This window comes from Pieris brassicae (genome assembly GCF_905147105.1).
Source record: "Pieris brassicae chromosome W unlocalized genomic scaffold, ilPieBrab1.1 SUPER_W_unloc_6, whole genome shotgun sequence".
Classification (NCBI taxonomy): Eukaryota; Metazoa; Arthropoda; class Insecta; order Lepidoptera; family Pieridae; genus Pieris; species Pieris brassicae.
In genome coordinates, this window is record NW_025575871.1 from 155,369 (window position 1) to 172,716 (window position 17,348).

The following is a 17,348-nucleotide window of genomic DNA, read 5'->3' on the forward strand; positions in this document are numbered from 1 at the left end:
AATAGATTTGGTTATGTAAAACTATTGTGAATATTAAGAGGTCACAATAGATTTAGTTAGTAAGACTATTGTAAATTATTGATAAGATTGATGACGAGTTGTTTACGAGTTGTTACGAATTGACTCGACCATTTTCGCGAAGTGGGATGGTCGCGTCGGAGGAGGGAGTTGTGATGATAAAAGAGGTTGTGACACATGCGCACGGGCCTTTTCTTCGTACAAGTTTGAAGTTATACAGTTCACGTAAAATCAGTGAAGTAAATTATAGTGAATTAGGTCATCATTGAAGTGTTTAATTTCCTACCCTAAGAACTAAATCAACCGCTAACACTTGTTAATATTTCAGTTTTCTATAAATTAAATTTTAATTTCAAAAATTCTTAAAAGGCCGGCAACACACTCGCGAACATTGAGTTCTATAAAAAATACTTAAAAATAATATTCTTGTTTGTATTTAACTTCAACAAAGTCATAAAAATTCTTAATAGGCCGGCAACGCACTCGCAAAGCTGACATTGAGATTGTCCATGGACAATCTGTTCGTTTACCACCTATTCCATAAAAAACAGTAATTGGTAATAATCTTGTTTGTATTTAAATTTTCTTAAAATTTCAATACATAAGTCATAAAAATTCTTAAAAGGCCGGCAACACACTCACGAACCCTTCGACATTAACCGTGTACGTTAACGGGGGTATCAGTTAACATCAGAAAAGGCTCCTGCCCGTTAAAACCTGTTCTACCCCTGTTCCATAAGAAATACTAATAAATAATATTCTTGTTTGTATTTAACTTCAAATAAGTCATACAAATTCTTAATAGGCCGGCAACGCACTCGCGAATTTGACATTGAGATTGTCCACGGACAATCTGTTCGTTTACTACCTGTTCCATGAAAAACAGTAATAAGTAATAATCTTGTTAATATTTCAGTTTTCTATAAATTACAATTTTTAATTTCAAAAATTCTTAAAAGGCCTGCAACACACTCGCAAACATTGAGAGTGTGCATTAACGGCGGTATCAGTTAAAAACATATAAGGCTCGTGTCCGTTACTCCTGTTCCAAAAAAAACAGTAATTGGTATCTTGTTTGTATTTAAATTTTCTTAAAATTTCAATACATAAGTCATAAAAATTCTTAAAAGGCCGGCAACACACTCACGAATACTTCGACATTAAGCGTGTACGTTAACGGGGGTATCAGTTAACATCAGATAAGGCTCCTGCCCGTTAACACCTGTTCTATAAGAAATACTAATAAATAATATTCTTATTTGTATTTATTGTAATAAAACAACGTGACTGAGCGAGTACCGGAAAAGAACTGAACTTTATTTTCTAAAGACAAAAGTAAAGAATCTCATAGACAACATTTGATGACACTCTGGTACAAGATGTCGCTAGTAGTAGGTACATCTATATTTTGCTATTTATAATACTCCCACTCAAAATATAGATACTATATAAACAAAAGAAACAATTACACTTTAACAATACCTAAAGTATTCAAATGTTTATAATGTTTTACAGCAGCGAGACTTTTTGTAAACAAATCTGCAGGCATATTTGATGTACATAGATAATTAACACTTATAATGTTTTCATTAATTAATTCTCTACAATAATGATATCTGACATCAATATGCTTCGTTTTATTATGGAATACAGGGTTTAACAACAATTTCTGTGCGCTCATACTATCATTATATAAAATGATCTTATACATCCTTTTAGTAAGTTCAAATTGTAAATTTCTCAAATAAACTGCCTCTTTGCAGGCTTCTGATATGGATACATATTCAGATTCGGTACTAGAAAGTGTAATACATTTTTGCTTACTACAACTCCAAGATATAACAGACCCAGACAAAGTATAACAAAATCCTGAATATGATTTCCTATCATTAACATCACTGCACCAGTCTGCATCAACATAACCTTCAATGTTTGCATTTTTGCCCTTACTATATTTTAAACCTAAATCTTTTGTCCCTTTCAAATACCTTAAAATTCTTTTGGCATAAACCCATTGTTGTTCAGTATTACAATTATTGAATTGACTTAAATATGACACTGCATAAGCTATATCGGGTCGTGTGAGCACAACCAAATACATTAGGCTCCCGATAAGCTGCTGATAGGGATTTTGATTACTACAATCATTTTCCTTCTTACATTTTAAGTTGACCTCCATTGGAGTATTCACAGTGTTACAATCAACCATATTGAACTTAGTCAACAATCTATCAATATATTTTTCTTGACTTAAAGTCACAGTACAATTATTATTTTGTTTATCAAATACAACTGACATGCCAAGACATTCCTTTACAATTCCCAAGTCTTTTAATACAAAAATCTTATTCAACATATCCTTAAGATTACTAGTTTCATTTCTATCATTTGAGAATACAAAGAAATCATCGACATATAATGTCACGATGGTTTTACTGCTGCCAGCAAATTTTGTATATAAACATGACTCTATTTGGGACTTAATATAACCATTAGCTAACATGCAACCATCCACTTTCTTATGCCATGCACGAGATGCCTGTTTGAGACCATATTTAGATTTGGTCAATTTTAAAACTTTATTATTTGGACAGACATAACCTAAAGGCTTTTGCATATATATTGTCTCAGACAGATCTCCATTTAAGAAAGCAGTTTTCACATCAAGATGTGTTACTTCTAGGTTGAACTGCACTGATAATGCGAATAATAACCTAAGTGTTGTATGCCGTACTACTGGAGAAAATGTTTCACTATAGTCCACACCATATTTTTGACTACACCCTTTAGCCACAAGTCTGGCTCGATAGCGGACATTATTTTCACTATGACACTTTTTTTTTAGAACCCACTTGCACTTAACTATATTGCCACTTGCAGGAATATCAACAACTTCCCATGCTTTGTTGTCTTCAAAGCTTTTCAGCTCTTCTTTCACTGCCTGTTCCCATTGCTCCTTCTCTGGTCCCCTTAGTGCTTCTTCTAATGTCAGTTCATCACTAAAATATTCATTACACTGTTCTGTGCACATATATCCAAACCTTTCTGGTTTTTGTCTCACCCGTTGTGACTTTGATGTGGTTTCTGGTTGCTGTTCTTCCTCAGATGTCATGGACTCCTCCTCTGGTACATAGGTTTCATCCATGTCATTCGTTAAAATGAATGAATCCTCTCCATCATGGTCTGACACCTCTCCCACTGAAGATGTATGTGGACTATTTTCTGCTGGTTTGTCTTCTACCACTTCCATTTCAATCATATTTTCTTGATGAGATAACTTTTCATTTATGAAGACAACATCTCGACTGGTTATAATAGCCTTTGTTGAAGGATTGTATAACCTATACCCTTTGACATCCTCAGGGTAACCAACCAGTATGCATTGTTCTGATTTCTTGTCCCACTTACGTCTTCTCTCCTTGGGTATATGTCTCATGACAGTACTACCAAAAATCCTTAAATGACTGAGGTTGGGTTTGCCTCCTGTCCACAACTCGTACGGTGTACAGTGGTTCAATCCACCTTTTACAATTCTATTTTGTAAATAGACTGCTGTGTTAATGGCTTCAGCCCAAAATTCCTTGCCTAATCTTGCATCAAATAAAAGGCATCTTGCTTTCTCGATCAGAGTCCTATTCATACATTCACAAAGCCCGTTTTGCTCAGGAGTATAGGGATTGGTTCTTTGATGAATTATACCCAGTTTCTTCAAATAATTATCAAAATCTCTGTTACAGAACTCTGTGCCATTATCACTTTTTATTTTACAAGTATTTTTATTTTATTTGACGTTGAATTCTCAACTCTTGCTTTATATTCTTTAAAATATTGTAAAGTCTCATTTTTACCTTTTAAAAAATAAACATATGTCATGCTGCTGTGATCATCAACAAAAATGAGAAAGTACCTTGATCCTCCTAGCGATACATTCTCCATTGGGCCACATATATCACTGTGTACTATTTCCAATAGCTTAGTACTCCTGTTCCCTTTATTATCGAAGGGCAACCGACTTTGCTTTCCTTCACAGCACACTATACAGTTGGACTTGTTGATGTCGGCCTTCTCAGTTAATTTGACCCCCTCCACAGCATCCTGCATTTTATTCATGTTATCACTGTTGACATGTCCCAATCTACGATGCCAAACTTCTGGAGACTGCTGTTGCTGCCACCAAACAAGATGAAGTATTTAGTTTATAAACTCCATTTATAAGTGATACAGTCGCTACTAGAGTGTCCTGTTTATTAAATATCTCGCATCCATCGCTTGTAAAATACACCTTGTTACCCTGCCTTATCAGTTGGCTTACTGACAATAAGTTGGTAGATAATTTGGGCACACACAACACTTTTTCAACAGTTATGTTAAAGTCACATCCTTCAGTTGATGTTGTTATGTTTACTTTTCCACAACACAACACTGGGATTTTATTCTGGTTAGCAACCATGATTTCCTTGGTGAACCCAGAATAACATTCGTCGACCATCCAATCTTTATTGCTTGTCAAATGCGAACTTGACCCAGAGTCGACATACCAGTCACTCTTGTCAAATATTCTGCTAAAAAACACGGCACTGAATGCATTACTTGTTTTTGACGATTTATTTTCAGAATTCTTATAAGATTTATCTTTTTTTTTTTTTTTTTTCCCCCCTTTCTTGGCCTGCACGGTTTGTGCGTCAGCCATGCAAAAAAGTTAGGAAGTGTGTTATTAGATTTATTTTATTGGTTTGGAAATTGGATCGGAATTTTGAAAAGGATCAGATAAATTAGGTATATAATAAGTACATAAATGATTATAATTTTATATTGTTATGAAAAATGAAACTGGCTAAAATTCTATATACATCAATATTTATATTAGATAGAAGGATAGAGATTGAAGTAGGAAAAGGAATTTTAATGGACAAAAGCGAGGAAATAAAAGCGGAACGGTCATGTTGAGGACAGGCAAAAGATTTATCTTTATAAGTGCATTGATTACGGTAGTGGCCATGTTGTTTACAATTATAACATTTGACGTGTTGTTTTTCTTTGACAGATGTCGACATTCGTTCATTCTCACCATCTTTCTTGTACATAGACTGTGTACTCTTTACACTCTTTGATTTTTGATTCTTGCGGAAACAAGCAAACGCATTGTTGGCATCACTGTCTTCCGGTTCAATGTCCATCAATTTCCCTTTAATGGCGTCGGTTGTGATTATCAAGCCCGAATGCTCGATTGCCATTATCATGGGCATATATTTTTCAGATAATCCAGCCAACATGATAGATCCGATCCACTCATCACTTATGCCAAAACCCGTACCTTGTAATTTCTGACCAGCTTCAACAATTTGTGTTACATATGACGTCATCGAAGTGCAATTTTCTAATCGAATAGAAATTAAATTCCTCAGAAGACTTATTTTTCTTGTAAATCCCGAGTCATCGAATAACATCTTCAATTTATCCCACAATTCTTTCGATGTTGCTACATTCTTTATGTGAACATAAAGAGCCGGGTCAATTGTTAGAATCAACTTCGCTTTTGTTCTCGCATCGTCTGCAGCTGCTGGAGCAACGTTGGGCTCAGGTTTGATACACCCAACCATTCCCTCTAAGACAAGGAAATTTTCTGCTGCGAAACACCATTCACTGTAATTTTCACGCCCTTTCAGTTTCGGCACACTAATGTGATAGTTCGAACTGGACGCCATTACTGATGCCTGACGCGACACAATAAATCTGCACAACTCAACACACTTAGTCCTATTCTGCCACGAATTATTATTATCGATAATGTCCTGATAATCAATAATTATACTGTCGCGAGAACTAAGTACTTTTTATGAGCCAGGAGCGGCCTGGGCCCATAACCTGTAATAAAACAATGTGACTGAGCGAGTACCGGAAAAGAACTGAACTTTATTTTCTAAATACAAAAGTAAAGAATCTCATAGACAACATTTGATGACACTCTGGTACAAGATGTCGCTAGTAGTAGGTACATCTATATTTTGCTATTTATAATATTTATCTTCAAATAAGTCATACAAATTCTTAATAGGCCGGCAACGCACTCGCGAACTTGACATTAAGATTGTCCACGGACAATCTGTTCGTTTACCACCTGTTCCTAGAAAAACAGTAATAAGTAATAATCTTTTTAATATTTCAGTTTACTATAAATTACAATTTTTAAGTTTAAAAATTCTTAAAAGGCCTGCAACATACTCGCGAACATTGCGAGTGTGCAGTAACGGCGGTATCAGTTAAGATCATATAAGGCTCGTGTCCGTTACCCCTGTTCCATAAAAAATGTAATTGGTTATAATCTTGTTTGTATTTAAATTTTCTTAAAATTTCAATACATAAGTCATAAAAATTCTTAAAAGGCCGGCAACACACTCGCGAACCCTTCGACATTAAGCGTGTACGTTAACGGGGGGTATCGGTTAACATCAGATAAGGCTCCTGCCCGTTAACCCCTGTTTTATAAGAAATACTAATAAATAATATTCTTGTTTGTATTTAACTTCAAATAAGTCATACAAATTCTTAATAGGCCGGCAACGCACTCGCGAACTTGACATTGAGATTGTCCACGGAAAATCCGTTCGTTAACCACCTGTTCCATGAAAAACAGTAATAATCTTGTTAATATTTCAGTTTTCTATAAATTACAATTTTCAATTTCAAAAAATCTTAAAAGGCCTGCAACACACTCGCAAACATTGAGAGTGTGCATTAACGGCGGTATCAGTTAAGAACTGTTGTAATTCTTGTTAGGGCACGATAATTATACACACAGTATCCGTAATAAAGAAATATATTTACTGTTTAACTTGGAAGTGATATGTCTGCTTCCTACCACGATACACATTGGAATGAAACAGAAATGACCTGGAGCAGAGTGAGGTAAAGACAATTTGGCGCCTCGACAAGATGGCGGCTCGATCGCTCATTCAAATGACAGGAAAAAGTCAATACAATGATTAATTTTTGCAATATTACTCAAATAAATCAACATGCCCCCTCAAAAATTAATTCTTGTACAAATCAAATGCCTAAACAGAACTATATAACTTCCAAGCGAGTCTGGGAAAATACAAAAATAATGATCCAACATTTGTTGCTCGGATAAGGGAAAACCCAGAAAAACCTTATCAGATCATTTCATCATCTTAAATTCGATACATTATATACATTACATATAATTATCAGAACACAATGAATATAACAGAATAATTAAATTAATAACAAATAATAGCCAACTCATTAAATATTATAATTGTAAACCCATGTTTCTCCTCATTTCATGAAACGTAACCGCTGGTAATGGTTTTGTTAACGCATCTGCAAGTTGTTGACCTGTGGGAATGTTTTTTAGCTTTATTACATTTTTCTCTATTTGTTCCCTAGAAAAATGATATTTAATATCTATATGTTTTGTCCGCTTATGATTAGTCGGATTATTTGCTATGCTTATACAGCTGTTATTGTCTTCATATATTACAATAGGAGTGGATACATCAATATGAATACTCCTTACCAAAGATTTAAGCCATAAAGGCTTCATATAAGGCCATATACTCAGCCGCTGTGGAGGAGGCTGCTACTGACTATTGTTTCTTTGTTGTCCAGGTTATTGAACAATGTTCAAACAATTTAAATATATACCCGGTTGTACTCTTTCTATCATTTACATCATTACCTCCCCAATCGGAATCCACATACCCAGTTAAGATGTTATTATATTCACACCTTTTATAACATAATTTAAAATCAGTTGTGCCTTTTAAATATCTAAGCACTTTTTTGAGGCATTGCCACAATTCTTTATTATTTTAATTTGTGTACCTACTTAATATATTAACGCTAGTGCTTAAGTCAGGTCGAGTACATAACATTATATACATTAGACAACCAATTAAATTGCGACATGGAGCAGTGTAATTTTTTTCTGAGTTTAGTGCTTCATAATTGAGTTTACTATCCATAGGAGTAGTTGCAGGTTTTTGTTGCAATCCTGCATGCAAAATTTATTTAAAACTGTTTTAATATAAGCACTTTGATCTAACATTATCATATCATCGCAACGAGTTATTTTAATTCCAAGAAATAATTTAATTTCATGTAAATCTGTCATTTTAAATTTACTCATTAAATATATTTTAAAACTGTTTATTGTATTTACATTAGCACTCACTATTACCAAATCATCAACATAAAGTACCACATATATATTTTTCTGTATATCTCCTTTATTTAGTATATAAATACATCTATCTACTGATGAATTCTGAAAACCCTCCCGCCTAAGAGACTGTTCAAAAATTTCAAACCAGTATCTAGCGGCTTGCTTTAGCCCATATAATGCTTTATTTAATTTACACACATAACCATTTTTGCAAGACACCCCTTCTGGAACTTTCATATATATTTCTTCCTGTAGTACCCCCTTTAGAAATGCAGTTTTTACGTCCATGTGATGTACAAGTAAATTATATTGATTAGCAAAAGCAATAATAAATCTAAAACTAGCTATTCTTGCAACAGGTGCAAAAGTCTCATTATAGTCTATGAGATATTCCTGGCTAAAAGCCCTAGCAACGAGTCGAGCTTTATAGCGTAAAGGCTTTCCGAATTCATCATTTTTTATATTAAACATCCATTTGCAATCTATAATATTTTTGTTATCTGGCCGTGGTACTAAAGTCCAATTTTTTATTTAAAAATAGAGAATTTAATTGCACCTTCCCAATGAACTCTATCGTCTCGTGTTTTAATCTCTTGAAACGAATTTGGTATTTTACACAAAATTGAACTAGCACACATAAGGTTATCATCGATTTCTTTATAAGAAATAGGGGGACGACTTTAAGCCTATCACTCCTACGTGGTTCAATACAACTGGTTGTGTCCTCATTATTTACGACCACTGAAAGATCATCAGAATGTGCATTTGGTTGTTCAAATTCGACGATGTCATGGTTAGTTTTGCGAATTTTCTGAGGAACTTCATAATCATCAGATTTACAGGTATCTGATTTATATCTGTCAGTTTTTTGAGACTTTATTGACTTTGAAATGTTGTCAATGTTAACATTATCATGAGAATTTACTATATTCTCTTCAGGTCGCAACGCAGGCCTGGATTGAAGTAATTTGTCTCATCTACTATGACATCTCTGACAGTAATAAATATTTCGCATTTAGGATTCCAAACTTTATAACCGTTTGGTTCGTATCCCACAAGAATACCTTTCCATGACTTAACATCGAATTTTGTCTTATATAACTTATCATGCACATAAACTGTTGAACCAAAAAAATTTAAATATTTTATTTGTGGTTTTTTGTTATGCCACATTTACGAATTCAATCATCATGTAAGTAATTTATATATTATTTAACATTGTACATTATAGTATGAAGTTGTAATAATTTTAAGCAGCATTATTTTCTTTAGGTGACGTAATTGGTGAATAATATCGTAATTGAAAAGGATATTTCTCTTTAAATGTACAAGCTGTGTGTGATGCAGAAATAAAATATATTAATGTTGTTCCCCATGGCCTGGTGCCGCTCATGATGCAACAACTTTTGTAAACTCAGTTCTACAAGTTAATTCAAATTTATTGATAAGAAGGTAGAACTTGATAAATGTGCCAACTAAATTAACAGGTATATTTGTTTATAGCTTAATATCGTACAGGTCTACTGAGAAATCACTGGATGGTTGTTAATAGTGCTTACTCAAATATACCTTATTCATTAACACCATTACTCTGACTGACCAGAGATATGATGAAGTACACATTAAGAATAGGAATACTATAGAGAGGTAAATATATAGTATAATTTAGAGTATTAATAATTATACTATGTCAAAAAGTTGCAAGATATGTGACCCAAATGAAACATGATGTAAGGTTAAAATATTTGTCTTTTTCGGAAAATTTGGAGTATGGAAATGTCGCTTTAACATTGTATTTATTACTAGCTTAAGTTCAAGCTATTGTTATTGCCACAGCTGTTATGCAAAATATTTGTAAGGATTATAATTTGTAGATATACCGGCAGAAGTTTTAGTTCCAACACTTGATACAGTTTCAAGTCAAGAAGTTAATGAAGGAAATCAAGACATAACTGAAAGAACAAGCTTTATTTATTATTTTGGAAAATTAATATATTCTTCTTAATTCTAGCAGAAACAAACATGTTGTATTTAAATGTCCTTTTGTACATATAAAATACTAGTACTTATTTTTCTTAGAAGAAAGTTAGTTAAAATTTTAATAAGTTATGTCGTTAATCTACCTATAAAATTAAATTATTATTTATCATAACCATGTAATGTAATGAAATATTAGGAAAAATAAATAAAACATAACATAATATAAAATTTATTTCATTATACTCTTATATATTACTAATATGTAATCCAATGTTATAAACAAATGTTATAAATGTAAACCAATGAAAATGTTAAAACCATCAACTTCAACTTCAACGAACATTAAAAAAACAGAACTGGTACAATTGGTTCAGGCTTTGTATAGTTATGCGCTTACCTACACATTCTGCGATTCATTTTTTATATTATAGATGACACTGATGACAAAGGCACTCTTCTCGGTTGCTGGAATGAGAGATAAGTTTCATTAGGTTAGAAAATTATGGTTCCCGAAACTAAGAGCCTTCTGAAAAGCGGTCACCACGTTCGAGTAGTCCACAGGAAAACAAATATGATGCCAAACTCATTGCCGTTAATAATTTTTCCTAACGTTTTAAATATGATAGCAAACGATGGAAAGCCATTAAATAAATTGACCAGGAAACCGTGTAAGCCTTCGCCCCATCGCCAAAGTTCTTTAGTAATTTTAGTAAGATGAGGAAATTGAATTGAATCACTATACATTTCTTAACAAAAGTCAACCGATTTAATTTAATTTATAGGTTGGTCTGACGCACGATACCATTGTAAGTCCGGTAAAACTATCGATGGTTAAAATATTTACGCTCTAGACCCTTCGTGTAAAACCAGCCATATTCTGCTGCTGGACAGGCAGAGGTAGGCACGTAAGCCATCTAATTGTGCGAGATTTTGAAAAATTTGTTTATTATTATCATATTAACAGATTTAAGTTCTACATTTTATTATATACCCAAGAATTTACAAGAATTTCATTACTCTTTTCAGTATTTACAATAAATCCTTTAGCTTCAAGAAGTGTTCTAGCGTCCTGAATATTTTGTAAACATTCAGTGTAGCTGGAGGACATAAACTTAATATTTCTTGTGTTAGCTTCTAATATTAATTTAATTATTCTAAATTCTAAACATTTTTATGAAACATATTCTTAAGAATCTTGCTACAAGTGCGCATGTGCAATAGTTACTCATTTGACTCGTTCGGTTGTTTACGAGTTGTTACGAATGGACTCGACCATTTTCCCGAAGTGGGATGGTCGAGTCGGAGGAGGGAGTTGTGATTATAAAAGAGGTTGTGACACATGCGCAGGGGCCACTTTCGCTTCCGACCGCCGACCCGTGCGGATGTCTGCTCCAGTGCTCTCTCCGTGTGAGTCATCAGTGCTGTAGTGCCATCTCGCTCGCTCCGTGTGAGTCATCGCCGCTTGCCAGTGCGCACGCGCTGTCCGACCGCTGCCTTGCTGCCTGCTGCCCTCTCATTGGTCAGTCCGATCGCTGCCTTGCTGCCTGCCGCCCTCTCATTGGTCGCTTCGCTTCAATTTATGAACGCGGGTTTACCTGCGGCCCTCAGATAGCCACCTAACGGTGCCAAACGGTTATCTGTCGGTTAACGCCTTGTGCGGGAGTGTTTTTGTTGTAATTTATAGATTGTTCGAATTTGCTTTGTTCAGTCTCTGAATATAGTTTACTTTTAGGAACATCGCTGACCAAGAAAAAGGTATTTTATAACCTTTTATCCACGATAATAGAGTTGTATCACAAGTAATAAGTGAATAACATTCTTTGATAAACTACCAGTGAGCGCGAGGTGGCGCGCGCGGCGCTGGACGCGACTGCCTATAGTAGGCTGTGAGCAAGCTCCTTCATCCTGGATTCCCCTTTTGCCTATGATTACATTCTTTTTTACCTTCTTTGTCCTTTTCTGATTTTGATGCGAGCTTGTAGTCAACTAATCGCTTACTGAATAGGTACTTGTATACCTATGTTCCTTGAAGTTGTTCTTTTAGATCTTTTAAGGCTATATAGAATAAAGTTGTGTCGTGTGACTGAGTCTTGGTATTGTGTGTCACATTGGAATCCGCATCCATAAGTAATTTTAATAGGTACATATTTCTTGTTTCCGCAGACAAGAACACTGTGAGTGGCCTCTGCTAAACAAGAAGTAGCTGTAGCATTTGGTTTCATTTGAAACCTGCGTCCTATATTAATCCTGTTTGAGATTGCGGTCTTTTCCTCTGGGTTCAAATTGGGTGCATTGATTAGAATACTTAGATAAAAGTTGTAAAGTGTAAGCTTACTGCAAGATCAAACTGTATGTCTTCACCTGGAGTATTAGACTTTGATGGATCTTCTCCCGATACCTGCAGCAGTTCATTGTCTCATCCAGCGACAAGTGGTCGTTAGGGCGGCGGCCGTGCGTTACCTGTTACGCGACGCTTTTGGTTATGTACGCCTTCGTTCGAGGATACATCTGGAATAGTAAGGTAAATGCTACATTACAACTGGATTTACACACGTGTAGTTACAATTTCAATCAAATGAAAACTGAGGGTAGTATTAAAGTCTCAAAGCTCAATGTATAATAAAACTTCACTTACAGGTAAGTCATATTGACGATTTTGTGTTGTACTTTGCCAAAACATGGTAGGGAAAATATGCGGTATACCATCAAAAGAAGATTCTTCCTTATCCTTGCATAGGTTCCCTCTTCCGTCCGAGAATGGGCCTCTGAAGTAAGTAGATCGGTTAATCTTTCCAATATGGACCGTCGATATTTGAGGTTTTAGAGGGGCGGGGAGGGGGTTGACGGCTACTTCGGAGCTTTTATATATACTCTAGGGGTAGGGCAGACAAGACCATGTGGATAGTGGGGTGCTCTGATTCGGTTTTGGGTACTTTTTTGATATTAAAAAAGTACAGGATAATACAGAATTAGATAATACAGAAAGTTACAAACAATGAAAAAAAAATTTTCAGCTATAAATTTCATTTTAAAATCCACAACAGACCTTATGCAATCCAACTTTTTCAAAATTCCAGTAAGCAATTTTTTTTTTTTACTAATGATTTATTATTTTATAACCTGACCTGAAATAACATAAATCAAAACTTACTTTAACTCATCCGAGTAAGGATTAAGCCTTCTGCCAGATGACCTAGTAAGTCTGGGCATCGCAGCAAATTCCTCGCCAGGACTAGTCAGCCCACTAGGACCAGCAACCGGTTCGTCAAGGATCGGCGCAGAAGAGGAGGCCGTGACAAGCGGCTAATTTGAGTCCAACACTTGCACTTCACTTAACTCTTCAAACAATGGGCTTCGGAGACGCCATGGTAGTCAAACGTTGTAAGTTTATAGGAGTACGTAAAACGATTTCTACTGCAAGGGTGACAAACGATGACTGGACGCCATTAAACAAAATGAATGGCTTAAAAACAAATTTAGTGATCACCAAAAAGTATCGATACCCGAGTAGTATCGATATTTTCAATAACTTTTGTACTATCTACAAAACAAATATGGGCATTTAAACCGATGATCCATATTAGAAAGTTTAATGTCGATACCAGAGTAGTATCGATACTTTGAAAATTTTCGGAACCCTACACTAAGTGATTGACGTTTGACATCAATTATTTGTCAAATATATTTTGTAATTGCGTGTTACTTACCAATTTGTGTGAAAAGTTTTAATAAATGTATCTCATGAACCGTAAGTTTGCGCAACCTAAATCTTTGCAAAACTCTTTCTTTTAGTGAGTACTATCTACAAAAAAATGGGCATTTAAATCGACGGTCCATATTGGAAAGATTATCCAAAACAGCTTCACTATTAACTATGTCTAATGAATACTTTATTTTTAGTGTTAGTTTGGGCTAAATTTTGTTTTCCTAATGGTGATGGGACATCCATTGAATCATTAAAAACAGTGAATGCCCAGCATAGGATACTATGTGAAAATCATTTGAATGAATCTTCATTTACCAGCAGCGATAGGAAAAGACTTAACAAGTTAGATTAAGAGTGAATAGAGGAGGATATAGACCAATTAAAAAACAAACATTGTAGTCCATATAGAGCAAGTTATGACATCCAAGTGAGTATTTACATTCATATTCTACCTAAGTCAAATAGACAAATTTTTATAGTCATGCTTTTTTACATAGAGGTAGGTAGGCAGTACATTTCTGACACACATCTAGGTGATATATGGATGATTAAAAGTTTTCTATTTTCTCCATCCACTTATTGGATTTGTTATCTTTTTCGAATTTTTTATTCAATTATTTTTGTATATTTTCCAGGAACCATCAACTAGCAAAGGTATTTTGTAGGACTTGGACGTGAAAAAGTTCAGTGAACTTACACCTCAAAAGCAAACGCTGTCTAAGAGATGCAGAAAAATCTATCTGAAATAGTGAGGCTCTGAAAAAAGTTTCAAGGTGATAAAAACTCCAAAAGATCTATATTAAGTGTACTAACATCAAACGAACCTAGCAATGAAATATTAAAAAGCACATTAAATAATTCATTTTCTTTACTATTACAAAGCCAACTGAAAAACTTTATAAGAAAATTAACTGGAATGAGATGGACACTGGATGATAAAGTGAACGTCTTGAGCATCTATAAGAAATCAAACTTTTGTTTTATATTATTGATTAGGTTATTTTGAAAGAAAATATTTTTTTAACTGGATTATTATACATAATTATAAGTTTATAATAATACAAATAGTTTTAATCCGGTATAAAAAATTGGTTTCTTTCAATGTGTAAAAGCTATGTTAACCAAAGACAATACTAGGTTATTTTGTCAGCTCTCACAAAAGCTCTCACGAAATCACAAAAGACCAAGATGTCAATGATAATTTATGTAAAATGGCTTTTGATGAAATGTCAATAAGAAAAAATCTGACATATAACGTAAAACTCAATGCTAAGGCCGTACTAGTGTGATAGCAAACCATAGTCGAACTTTCATGGTTATCGGTGTTCGAAAATGCTGGAAACAGCCAATAGCATTTTACTTCTCAGGAGATTGTGACACAGCAGATAAGTCAGCAGCTCTTGTCGAGGAGGTAACCACTTCTTTAGAATATTATACAAAATGTGGTTGAATATTAATTTTTACAAATTTACATTGGCTTGTTTGCTTCTGTGCATGTTTAAAGATTTAATTTTTTTTAAACGGTATTTCCAATTTACACTAGATATACAAATAAACAGAAAACTAAACATAGGTTGGTATAATAATTTAATTAATTGAACAGCGGAAAGATATTAAAACTTTTTTATGACTTATTTATCCATTGAACCATGACCATCCATTGACTTATTTATCCGCTAGTGGCCATGTCTCGACCGATTAATGTCCAAATGCTTTGGCAATTATTTCCCTGCATCGAGTAGTTGTTAGTATTGCCTTATTGCCTAATTAAAATAACTAATAATTGATGTACCTCTGCTGTACCATATTTATTTTCTTATTGCCGCTTGACCTGTGATTGGTTAAAATAATGCATTAATTGTTTTGAGAATAAGATCATAACCTTCCATTGCAGGTACAGTAAAGTGGAGCCACATAGAGGAGTTTTATAATAAAGATCGCGAGAATCCCAACCGTGTTTGCTCCAGCTTTAACCCAGCACCACTTACAACCAGTACAGAATGGCAAAAAGAAAATCAAAGAGCGCCTAGCAGATCAAATTTTAAGCCATTCGGTTGCAGTTGGAATATTTGCCAAAGTAAGTTTCAAAATTTTATTGAAAAGTACTTCCGTCCGCGATGGCCTCCTAAACTACTGAACCGATTTTAAATTAAATTGGCACACCGTGAGCGGTCTGGTCCAACTTAAGAGATAGGGTAGCTTAGATCTTTAATTATAGTCGCAATTTTACTTTATTGCAAATTATTTGTCTATAATTAATTGACAGTCACAATTATTCGACTGGATTGAGTAAGTAATCAATAGATGGCACTGCTATGGTAAACCGACAAACGTGTCATATAAGCTACAATTCAATATCATGATTACCACGTGTTATTGAGGCTAAAGTTCAACTTTTTTATTTTTTGGTGTTAGCATAGCCAACCACGTGTCACTTAGACCGAAGTGTAAATCATATTCAAATTATAGTGACGATAATACAGTGAAATTATTCTTTCGTGTCACGGTATTAAGGCTAACTAAAACCACATTCTATGGCAGCTAGTAATTATATAATTTATTTTACCTTCAGATGAATGATGACAAGACGCCCCTGGAACAACTGTCGCTGGACAAGCTTTTCGACTGAACGGAGATTCGACCGACAGGAAAGAGGTATAAACACTTATTATAATAATACTTGACATCTGTAATTGTGGATGTGATCCAAACCCCACGTCGGTCCAATTAAAAACTAGCTTAGGCAATTAGTAGCAGCGTTTTTAATACGCTGAAATTATTATTCTTCGAAGACACTAAACCTAGCTGCGCAACTGAATATCCCTGTAACAGCCAGGTGGAACCTCCAACCTCCCAGGGAAATTAAGTGGCATCGCCGACTCAGCTACGCCTACGTCTGGCTATGCTCTCGGGGTGTAACTCCCATGATTTAGTTAATCGTTATGAAACGAATAACTGTATGAAGAAGAGAGTGCCTGCGTCTGGCTATGCTCTCGGAGTGTAACTCCCATGATTTAGTTAATCGTTATGAAACGAATAACTGTATGAAGAAGAGAGTGCCTGCGTCTGGCTATGCTCTCGGGGTGTAACTCCCATGATTTAGTTAATCGTTATGAAACGAATAACTGTATGAAGAAGAGAGTGCCTGCGTCTGGCTATGCTCTCGGAGTGTAACTCCCATGATTTAGTTAATCGTTATGAAATGAATAACTGTATGAAGAAGAGAGTGCCTGCGTCTGGCTATGCTCTCGGGGTGTAACTCCCATGATTTAGTTAATCGTTATGAAACGAATAACTGTATGAAGAAGAGAGTGCCTGCGTCTGGCTATGCTCTCGGAGTGTAACTCCCATGATTTAGTTAATCGTTATGAAACGAATAACTGTATGAAGAAGAGAGTGCCTGCGTCTGGCTATGCTCTCGGGGTGTAACTCCCATGATTTAGTTAATCGTTATGA

General features: G+C 34.8%; 3 long non-coding RNA genes across 4 annotated transcripts; 2 read left to right on the forward strand and 1 right to left on the reverse strand.

The window, feature by feature from the left end:
• Nucleotides 1-10,546: 10,546 nt before the first annotated feature.
• On the reverse strand, nucleotides 10,547-13,828 carry LOC123719076. 2 transcript variants are annotated; one of them, XR_006755137.1, is made up of 4 exons: nucleotides 13,338-13,828; nucleotides 12,822-12,951; nucleotides 12,548-12,694; nucleotides 10,547-10,651 (listed from the first exon to the last, which is right to left on the reverse strand). It is a non-coding gene; the product is annotated as an uncharacterized LOC123719076 (long non-coding RNA). The 2 variants fall into 2 exon arrangements; XR_006755136.1 differs by having other exon boundaries at nucleotides 12,522-12,694.
• Nucleotides 13,829-14,097: 269 nt separating this feature from the next.
• Nucleotides 14,098-14,750, forward strand: LOC123719074. Its single transcript, XR_006755134.1, has 2 exons — nucleotides 14,098-14,319; nucleotides 14,528-14,750. It is a non-coding gene; the product is annotated as an uncharacterized LOC123719074 (long non-coding RNA).
• A 305-nt stretch (nucleotides 14,751-15,055) lies between these two features.
• Nucleotides 15,056-16,810, forward strand: LOC123719075. The gene is made up of 3 exons (XR_006755135.1): nucleotides 15,056-15,303; nucleotides 15,787-15,969; nucleotides 16,465-16,810. It is a non-coding gene; the product is annotated as an uncharacterized LOC123719075 (long non-coding RNA).
• Nucleotides 16,811-17,348: the final 538 nt, after the last annotated feature.